The 11,531-nt window shown below is 38.3% G+C and overlaps 1 pseudogene; it reads right to left on the minus strand.

The window, feature by feature from the left end:
* Positions 1-10,147: 10,147 nt before the first annotated feature.
* Positions 10,148-11,239, minus strand: LOC148844221 (wall-associated receptor kinase-like 1; annotated as a pseudogene).
* Positions 11,240-11,531: the final 292 nt, after the last annotated feature.

Genomic DNA, 11,531 nt, shown 5'->3' on the forward strand with positions numbered 1-11,531 from the left:
GTATAAAAAAGGGGCTGAGAACCAAGGTGCGGATTCCTTGTCACGTATGGCTGAATTTCAGTTTCTTTCCATCTCTATACCACACGCAGACTGGTGGCCGACGCTACAAGAAGAGGTCAAACAAGACACCTTTTATGGGGAATTGATGAAAAAGCGACCCTCCCACAAGTTGCTTCAACGGGATGGGGTATGGTTCAAGGGGGACAAGATTTATTTGAGCCCCACCTCCACCTTGATTTCAAAGGTGGTGGCAGACTGCCACTCATCCCCTGTAGGGGGACACTTTGGGTTTCATAAGACCCTCTCTCGCATCAAGCACAGCTTCCTTTGGCCCCACATGCGTCGGACGGTGAAGGAGTTCTTGCAACAATGTGACGTATGTCAGCGCTTCAAAACAGATTGCATGAGACCAATGGGATTGCTTCAGCCATTACCAATTCCTACTCAAATGTGGACAGACATCTCCATGGACTTCATCGAAGGATTGCCTTCCTCCAATGGGTACACGGTTATCATGGTAATTGTGGATCGGTTGACAAAATATGCCCACTTCATTCCCTTAAAACACCCATTCACTGCCACCACAGTCGCGAAGGCATTTGTTGCCAACGTTGTCCGCCTACACGGAGTACCAACATCCATTGTTAGCGACCGTGACAAGGTATTCATCAGCTCATTCTGGCAGACACTTTTTTAGATGCATGGAACAAAATTGTGTATGAGCTCCAGTTACCACCCCCAAACCGATGGGCAAACCGAAGTTGTTAATCGGACGTTGGAGCAATATCTACGGTGCTTTGCAGGTGACCAGCCGCGAAAATGGGTAGAGTGGGTTCCTTGGGCAGAATACAGCTACAACACCTCCACTCACTCTTCCACCAAAATGACACCCTTCGAAGCAGTCTATGGAATCCCACCCCCTAGTCTCCTGACCTATATACCGGGTACAGCTCGAGTAGGGGCAGTTGACGAATACTTGCGTGATCGGGACATCATCCTACGCGAGCTACAACATAACCTCCAGGTAGCCTGGAACCGGATGAAATGTCAAGCGGACCAGCACCGACGAGAAGTCTCATTCGTAGCAGGTGACTTCGTGTATGTGAAGCTACAACCTTACCGGCAGACCTCGGTGGCGTTTCGGCGTTCCATGAAGCTCGCCCCACGTTATTTTGGGCCGTATCCAATCATTGAGAAGATTGGTCCAGTAGCCTACCGCTTAGCCTTGCCCCCGGCTCTCAAATCCACAATGTGTTTCATGTCAGTTTGCTGCGGAAGCACTTGGGACCCATCACCCCTACTTCCACTCAGCTTCTTCCAATCTCGGATACTTCGACCATCCTACCCCAACCGGAAGCAATCCTGGATCGCCGTATTATTCACAAGGGAAAATACCGCCCAAAATCCGAAGTCTTGGTCAAATGGATTGGGGCGCCAGCTGAGGATGCAACCTGGGAGAATGAATGGCGCTTCAGAAAAGCTTATCCCGACTTCCTTGCGGACAAGGGTCCTTCAGGGGGGGAGGAGAATGATACGTGCATGCATGCAGCAGCCGAAGACCCGGTCAAAGTGGATAGCAGCAGAAGACCCGGTCATGTTAGCTCTTAGTTGGGATAAGCCTTATCCATTCAGTTTTAATTCTGTTAGAATAGATAAGTCTTCAATTCTGCTCCTAGATAAGTGCATTCTGTTTCCTAGATAAGTGCATTAGATAAGTCTTCAATTTCTGTTCCTAGATAAGTGCATTCTGTTTCCTAGATAAGTGCATTCTTTTTTTTTGTTGATAAGTTCCTAAGATTAAGGGGCAGTAGTTTCTATTTCTACTCCCAGTTTGTAGCACCATAAGGCTATAAATATAGCATGAATGAATGGAGTTGGCATTGGCTTTTCTACAAACAAACTCTCTCTCTTTCTCTTCTCTTTATTCTAGATCCTTCTCCCTCTTGTTAGATAACTTGAGCGTATCAGATTACAAAGTCATAGAAGCCACCGTTGAACTGATGACAAGAAATAACCATCTGCAGCCTCGACTCGTATCTATGCTAGTCAACAACAATGCAAAAACGATCTCTCATCTGAATTTGCAGTGCTCGGGCCTTTTACTTCCATAGACCTCTCTAATCAATCCAGCCTCCGACCACGAATGTGCCAATAGGTTTGTTTGAAGTCAGATAAAAATAGACTAGAGAATCCAAGACATTTTGTTTTTTCAGATTTGCGGTTTAGGGTTTTTAGACTTTGTAGAAGACTCTTCGAACAATTTTGGAGAGTGTCATTCTTGTGCATATTTGAAAGACACTCCATGCCTTGGGGAAGGGTTTATGCGAGGAGGAAAAAAGCCTCATTCGATTTTTGTGCCTCGATTAGTGGCAGTTAGTGCTATCTTTAGCGGCAATTTTAATTAACTGCCGTTATAGGTTATTTTTATTAGCGGCAGGCCTCCTTTAGCCACCTTTTGAACTGCATATCTGCAACTCTACGAGAATGTTAATCCAAACAAGTTGTTTCAGATGTTTAAAAGTCTTAACATTTGTCACTTTAGGTTCATGTACAAACACTCGGGGCATCCTGGTCAAGCCAGGATGTGCTGTCCTTGGTTGTTTTGATTGTAAAATGAATAAATGTCTTGTTTTACATAAGCCAAAAGCAACTAGTGGACTGAGCATCCAACTCCATTCATCAGATGTTCCAACTGAGCATGGCCAAACAAATACACATGAACACCACATCCCTACAAAACAAAGCTAACTTAAGACATTCTCCCCTTTTCCAGTTGTTTGTTTTGACATGATCCAATCCATGATGACTCTTGCATTTACACATGATAGTTTTAATTTTTTTAATTATGCAAAAAAAAAAAAAAAACACAACTTAGGAAATAAACACTTGCACATATAAAATTTCACCTGGCTCATTTCTGATCCACTAGTGGTGGTTTGGCCAGACACACTTCTGGGTACCTCTGCCTACATAGACAACTTCAAATTATGAAGCAATATGATTTTTTAGAGTATTCAAAAAGCAAATCCATACACACAACTTGTATGGGAAATTGTTTACAAAAGATCTAGAATGGTTATATATGAGCCAATGTGGTGCTTATGACAGAAAATATGTAATGAACATGTTAGATGTTGTCTACTAAAATTGATCTTTGTTTAAGACTAAGTTAATTTGAAACAACTACTTGCATAGGTGATGGCATGGTGTGAACTTGTTGCCAATCCATTATGTCAGAAGAAATTACTTACATATTAGGAATTACTGTAAAATCACACCTGAGGAAAAGATAACTTACATGAACAAGATAAGGAATGGTGCTTCGTGGATCACTTCCATCTGTAATAGTTTGAATATTTTTTCCAAAACCTTGATCCTGTATTATAAGAATTTCATTAAAGTTTTAATATAATATAAACCAAAATTTTACTACTTATCACTTATTAAACATTAATACTTGTGTGTACATGACAGAGTGGCCAGACCCTTGTGTTCCTATATTTATCGCTTCATTGGTTATAGGATTCGCACTCCCCTCAACTCCACATACATGTGTATAGCATTTTTCATCAGATTGTTCTTTCTTTGGTCTTCTCCGTTTGGCTATTGCTTTTTCAAAGGCATTCTTTGGCCTTTTTGAAGAACGTACAGTGAAAACCTTGTGCTTAAATCCCTTTACTGGTTTCAGAAACTCAGCTCGCACAGAAATAACCTCAGCATTGGTGTTATCACCAACATCCAATTTTCAATGCAAGGATACCCAATTTTTTCATTTTCAATTTGTATATCATGAACTGCTACAGATGATTGATCAATGATTGTCAACTGCCTTAAACACATTGTCACATATTCTAAAAGCTTCTTTCCTACTTAAATAACAATCTTGTAAGCATTAGGTGGAACTTTATTTATTACTTGAATGAACAGACGAAACATCTCTTTACTATATGTTTCTATTTTTGTAACTTGATTAGAATACCTATCAAAGCCATGAGATGTTTCACCCTTAGATTTTTTTGCACCAATGGTCCACCCGTTCAACACATAGGATGATGGTAAGGGCTCCCTCCTATAATCAAGCACTTTCAGTGCATGCTTGCATAAGATCCAAATAGATTCAAAGTTCTTGCAATTACAACTAATTGATTTATTTCTTGAATCAAATATCAACTTGAATTGATTATTCGCCCCATACACCTCAATTGTATTGTCAACTACCGTTTCAACCACCACACAATCTTTTTGAATCATGCAATTCAATTGTTGCATTACTTCATTATGAAACATGGAAAAAACAGGTGGTGTATACACACGAGAAGCAAAATCCAAAATTCCCACATGTGCTGCCATGATTGGGGTGCTTTGTGTTGCTACAAATTCAGCTTTCAACTCTTTGTACCGCCTATCAACAACTACTCTCTCAAAGTGACGAAGAAACCTTGACAAATGATATCTAATATTGAGATATTTCTTGAGGGAAGCATTTAGACTCTCGCTTCTAGTTGGGTCACGACACTTTGGGTTGATTTTGGATTGGTTAAATTTTGGGTTAGATTGTCAAATGCTAAACCCTAACCCTAAATGTTCAGGTTAGGGTTGACCTGTGGGTCAATTCGGGTCATCCCAAAAAATAATTGAAATTAAAAAAAAAATAAAGAAAAAATTACATAAAAAGTGCCAAAATTAAAGGAACTAACCTTAAAATTCCAAATATAAATTAAAAAAAAAACTTGAATATTTAACAATTCAAAAGAGTAAAGACTAAATAGTAAAAATTAAAGAGTGAAAATTTCTAACAATGCATAAAGAGTCTCAATTAGACCTAACAATCGGGTCACCGGGTTGACCCATGACCCAACCCAACCCAATCCAACCCAGTTTTTTCTGGGTTGAATCGGGTTGGGTCATTCTCAAATTCAGGTAGCTAAATATGAGACCCTAACCCTATTTTTTCGGGTTGGGTCGGGTCAGGTTCATGGGTTGGGTCAACTTTTTTGCCATGTCTAGACGAGCAGCATCCCCACCTTTTCCACCCACAAAAGCTAGAACCTTTTCCACCCACAAAAACTAGAGTTTGACTTCCGTCAAGGCAAGCTTGTACTCATACCGTTCCAACAACCTCTTATAATCTTGTATTGGGAATATCTACCTATGAAATAAAGCATATAAGTTGGGAGATATTTCCAATACAAGGCTGTAAAGGTTGTTCGAACAGACTTTGCCAGGACTGGAGATGGACTCCAAAAATCACTCATTTCTTCTCCTTATCAAAAAATTTTTGTAATACCATTGCTTGATAAGAATATGTCATTAGACATTGATTCTAGTTTCATCATGCCCATTGTTTAGGTAGTGCTTGAGCTGGCCCGGACCACCATGTGTCGCCCTCCATGGCCAAGTTCCTTGAGCCACGTCACTGCAGAGGACAGAATGAACCCCCCATATCCTCGGAAGGCAACCTTATCCTGACAATCCTGGAGTCTGAATCTGACCACAACTTTGACACTCGTTAATATATGGGCACCTCCCACTCAAGGTACAAGACTTTTCCTTTTAGTTCTCTTGAACACCCCACACTTCTCACCGCTGACTTGAGCGTTGGAGTACTTACTCGGGGAACTACTCCTCAGGCCTTTGATTTATTTGTCTTTGTAGACTTCAGTGAGTGGCCTCGTCCTTCTACCTCAGTATGTCTGCCTTGGCACGTCTATTTGGCGGGCACCTCAAATTGAACATCACCCATTTATGGAAACTCATTTCTTTATCAATTACACGACGAAATAACATTTACATGCATCATTTGTTCATCAACTTTTCATACGAAAACCCAAGTTCCAATCTTGTTTTAATTTCCACTTGCATTACCAACAGAATTTACTTCAGTAAATTTATGCTGTGCTTGGAAATGATGTAAATATGTGTGAAGGAAAATATGTAGAGTGCAAAACAGGTCATATAAATTGCAAAGTTGGGATAGTTTTGCATTGACAAATTTACTTTCTTACCGAACAAACTTTTAGCTGTAATGGATACAATACAAATTCCAATAAAGCATATGTTTTTTTTTTTTAATCAAAAGCTCACTTTAATGCAAATTTACTTCTTTTTTATTTTTACATCTTATTATCATTGTAAATATGAATTGATCTATTATTTATCAATGCAAAAATATAATATTGTCAAACACAAGCAAAAATGAACCAGAATCCAAATTTACCCTGAACACAATTTGCATTCCATTTGCATCTTTTCCAAACGCAGCCTTAGGTACAATACTTTGTCCATCACCACTGCTGCCTGAAGCGTAATCCCAAGATTAGCCCACTTAGCAAAAAAACAATTCTCCATAAATGTCGTAATAAATTCCATCACTATTCATGGGTGCAACTCTGGCCTTGTTCAATATTTGTAGTTTTTCAATCAAGCATTTTGAGTCAAGGTATAATCTTTTGATGAGATTTGCTCCTTTCCTTTCCTTTGAGTATAACAGCGATTTGTTTTGGGAATTCACGCTTTCCAACAAAACTAAGAAAATTGCCATGTAGCTTTAGAACTTGCAGTATTGTTAGCAAAACCAGTAGGGTTATTTGGAGATTAAAAGCTAAGCAATCAACTCCAAGATTATAAAATGTCATAAAATTGGGAGAACAAATTTGGTGGAAATTAAGAAATAAAATTAGTAGGTGGAAGAGTTAATGTCAGAAATGTAAAATAGTAACATGTTCTGAAAATTTGAAGAATAGTTAAGGGTAAAAGAATCTTTTGCCCAGGCTTAATGGAATTTAAATTTCCAAAACTCTAAGATACTTTAAATTCTAAGGTCTTTAAGTATTTATCAGATAGTTCGGGGTACTATAAGTAATTAAGTAATTAACCCTTAGATTTATTGATGGATACAAAACCTCCATCTAAATTCACCTTTACAAAGCCATTGCCCCTACTCCGAGAGACCAAAAAAGATTACTTCCTTCTGGCAGAATCAGCTGCAGAGATACCCATCAATCTCTCGATCGTGAGCTTCAATTAGGGGTGCTCACGGTTCGGTTAGTTTGGGTAACCGAATCGTGGGCCTTTTTTGTGAACCCAACTGGGTGTAGGTAATTCGAATTGAACCGAAATTAGTCGGTTAAAATCGGACCGGACTAGATGGTAGGATCAGAAAAACCAGGAACTGGTTAAGTTTTCCCCCAAAACTGGATATTTGTAAAAAAATTGTTGATTTGGTCAATAAATCATTGGTTTGAGCGATTAAACCGTTTGAACCATTTAATGGTTTTGACCTTTTTTATTTTTGTGAGAATAGGCCGGCAGTTTGATTCGAACAGTCAGACTGTTCAACCCGGGAATTGGACCCCTGACCAGTTCGGTCTCCGGATCGGTTTTAAAAACCTTGTATTTAACACAGGAGCAACAACAATCTTTCTTCTTTGATGCTGGTTACTTGAACTAGGGAAACTTTGAAGCTTGAATAACATGCCTTCCTTTCTTCCTCTTACAAGCTTCTTTGAATAATTACACTCTAAAGTACAACTAAATATATAATAGCGTATATAGACAATGCTACAAGATTTAACACACTGTTAGTAAATATTTTATGTTGAATTTATTATCATCAAAACACATTAAGGAATTGATGCATGCATGATCAGTTTTCAGTTTTTAAATTCAACATTCAAACATTCAACAAAACAGAATTATCTATGAAAAATTATTATTTTTTAAATATTTTCAATGTTTAATTGCAACCTAAAAAACAAATTTTAAAATCATGTTTATAGGCTTTCGGCTGAGGAGTGTTACATGAAAACATAAAATCAAACCTCTCTCTCTTTCTTTCTCTCTTTTAAATAAGCCAATAGGCTACTTCATTCAACATACACCAAAAGATATTACATCTGCATCTCCTCTAGAACAATCCTCAACGAAAGCAGGAATAGAGCTTTCCCATACATCACTCAAACCAACAATTACTTCTATCTTTCACTGACAACCAAACAGTGACGAGTTAATATTTTTCAAAATAACTGGATCGGATTTCACAATGTTTTTGCATACAGCCCAGGCACTAAGTACTTTTCCTCCATGTATTAATTTGAGTTTGTAGTCAGCCAAACTTTCCAACCTCTACCTCTAACAACGTTTCCTCTCTTCAACTTTCTCAAGAGGTTCATTAATTACTCTAACTCTACGAGATTAGTTATGTTTAATTTTGGTAGAAATTCCCCTTAAATTATAGTTTCTACCATGTAATATCTACATTTGCTTATCTGCATTCATTTGTCTCTTCATTTCTCACCTGTAACTCTGACTCTGACTCATTTGTGTGTTTTTGGGAGAGATGCTTTGGTTGGGTTGTAAAATCTAAAGCTTTAGGCTGTGTTTGGTTGTAGCGCAAATTTATTTGCACTAATACAAATGTATGTAAGTGCAAATGTAAAAAAAATGTAAATTCTTGTTTAATTTTTTTTATTCTATTTCATGTCTTAATTTACTTCATTTGTAATGCAATCAAACAAAATAAGATAAAGTTTGAAATCAAAATAGGTCAGAACTTACACTCAAATCCTTTGCACTGCCATGGTTTTGCACCAGTGCAAATTTATTTGCATTGTAACCAAACATAGCCTTAACGTGGTTCGACCTGTCTTTTGTCCAACGGAGGAGCAAAAATTCATTATTAATGACAATGTAGTACAAGTATGAACAGCCCCTCTCAAATCCTAGTGCCCTACCCAAAACACTCTTTCCATTTGCTTGTGTCTCATGTAACTTTAGGCTGTGTTTGGAAATGATGCAAATGGAGTGTAAATCCCGGTTCAGGGTAAATTTGCACTCTAGTTCACTTTTGCATGTGTTAGGCAACATTACATTTATGCATTGACAAATGACAGACCAATGCATATTTACATTGATAATAAGATGTAAAATTACATCAATAAAAAAGAAGTAAATTCACATTCAAGTGGGATTTTGACAAAAAAAAAGCATATGCTTTATTGGAATTCATGTTTACATCTATTATAGCTAAAATTCTATTTGGTAAGAAGGTACATTTATAAGTGCAAAACTAACCCAATTTTACATTTTATATGAACCGTTTTACACTTGACATATTTGCATCATCTCCAAACATAGCCTTAGGCTCAATTTGGAAAAAGTACAAGTACAAATATGTACAGAACAAATAATACAAAATAATATAAAATACACGATTTGCACTCTACATATTTGCAGTTGTACTCCTTCCAAACTGAGCCTTAGGGAACAACATTCATTATATACGGGACCCAATTAAGGTAAACGGGTCATGTACCTGGTGCAGACCTCAATCAATTTTCCCCTTTTGGCTTCTCTCCACAGATGTTGAGTAGGGTCATGGAAGGGACAGCAAATAGAAATTCAAGTCACATCTCAACAGGTTTACAACTGTTATATGAGCCTATTTATAGTTGATACCACATCCAAGCCTAAAACTAAGGGGTTGTTTGGTATGGATGGCATTTATAAATAAACATTTTGAAAATGGTTTAGTAAAAAATCGGTTTTGAAAATGGAAAATGTCAAAATTGGTGTTTTTTGATTAAAAGTTCACACAATTTTCGAGAGAGCTGTTTATCAGATAAACGGCTCAACCAAATAACTTTTTAGGCCCTTTTTTTGTTAAACACATCTACAATGCTGAGTTGGCAGAATTTCTTTGAAAAGCTACATCGGTACCGGACACCATCTAAATTTAATTAAGAAACTTAGAAATCATGTCCCCAACCACATGCAGTTTAGAAAAGAAATTATGTGGCTAGCTACATGTTTAATTAGTTAGAGCTTTTGTAATTGACACTAAGGTAATGAAGGAGTGGGGGAATGAACAAAATATTGTATGTACATTGAGGGGAACCTCTAATATCGGGAGCTCATATATACAAAATATATACACGTAGAACTTATACACAAAAGATGAATACCTCGTACAACTGGGGGCTTGTTGGACTTTTATAATTGGCATTATGTTTGGTTTGAAGGAAAAGGTAGGGAAAAGAAGGGAAAGACAGGAAAACCAAAAGATGAACACACTTAGTAGTTACATACAAAAGATGAACACAGCACATACAATTGGGGGCTCATACACATACTCTTGTATACAAGTCCTTTACCTTTCATTCCTTTCCAATGTGAGACAGTACTCTTTATACATTATTCGTACATGAATCCCAATACAAATATAGATCTCTTTAGTACATCTTAGTGCAATCTCTATGAAGTCTTCCAACTGCTGCTGGTTGATCTCTCCACCTTTTAATATTGTAGGGGCCACAATCTCTGAGACACTATTATCTTCAACAGCTTTCATCACATAAGCAATTAAGTGAAGATCTCTACCTCTGGCGGCACGAAGAGACCGAGTAAAAGGCTTCTGTCCAGTTAAAAGCTCAAGTAGAAGAACCCCAAAGCTAAAGACATCACTCTTTTCTGTGAGACGATTGGAAACAAGGTACTCTGGAACCAGAAGCTCCAACAGATGCTCAGGATCATTGGAATCATCAGACACACCAATTGTATCAACTTCAACATGGGTTTGACCCAGTGGAATAGGCTTTGAGAGTTTGAAATCCGATAACTTAGCTACCCAGTTTTGGTCCAGGAAAATATTCTTGGATGTTATGCTTCTGTGTATGATGGGTTTGGGAGTCGCTATATGCATATACGCAACTGCATCTGCAATCTGGGTTGCAATGCTTAACCTTGAGCTCCATGACAACAGTCCATCATCGTAGTCAACATGGTTGCAGAGAACTCCATTAGATATCGCAAATTCATATTCAGATATGGGAATCTCTGTCTCTAAGCAGCAACCCAAGAGCTTCTACAAGTTCCTGTGGTTCATCTGTGACGCCATGACCACTTCATTTATACTCTCTTTAAGCAACAACCTACCTGTATCTTCAGGGCATCCAAACTTCTTAACCGAAATAGTTCGGTTCTCATGAGTTCCCTTGTACAGGGTGTAGTGATCATCCATATACAGAATATTGTTTTTAGCGTAGTTATCAGTTGCCTCTTGGAGCTCTTTAGCAGAGAAGATGCGGATTGAATTGGATTTTCCATTAAAGCAAGTAATTAACTCTTCCAGCATTGCACCTCCGTTCTTCAGCAAGAACTTTTCTTCTTCTTCAGCTGGTATCTTCTTCTTTCTAAGGGCCCTCAACCATGAACACATACTCTTGTCTGTCTCCAAAACCATGAATGAAACTAGAACAAAAATCGAATTTAGAAGGGAAAAAAGAGTAGAGCAAAATTACCTTGTCGAGAGATGGAAATTGATGTAACCGTTCCTGGTCACGTATCAATTTTTTGGGCTAAGTACCTCGTCAGTGACGTTTGCTCCCAAGTGGCCTGTGACTCAAAGGCTGAAGTGGAGCTCCCTAGTGGCGAGTTGTTTGGTGGCGAGCTACCTAGTGGCGAACTGCCTGGTTGTGAGCTACCTGGTGGCGAACTGCCTAGTGGCAAACTACCTTGATGAGCTACTTGGTGGC

This window comes from Nelumbo lutea, chromosome 8, assembly GCF_056320005.1.
Source record: "Nelumbo lutea isolate HS-2025 chromosome 8, American lotus-T2T, whole genome shotgun sequence".
NCBI classification, from domain to species: Eukaryota; Viridiplantae; Streptophyta; class Magnoliopsida; order Proteales; family Nelumbonaceae; genus Nelumbo; species Nelumbo lutea.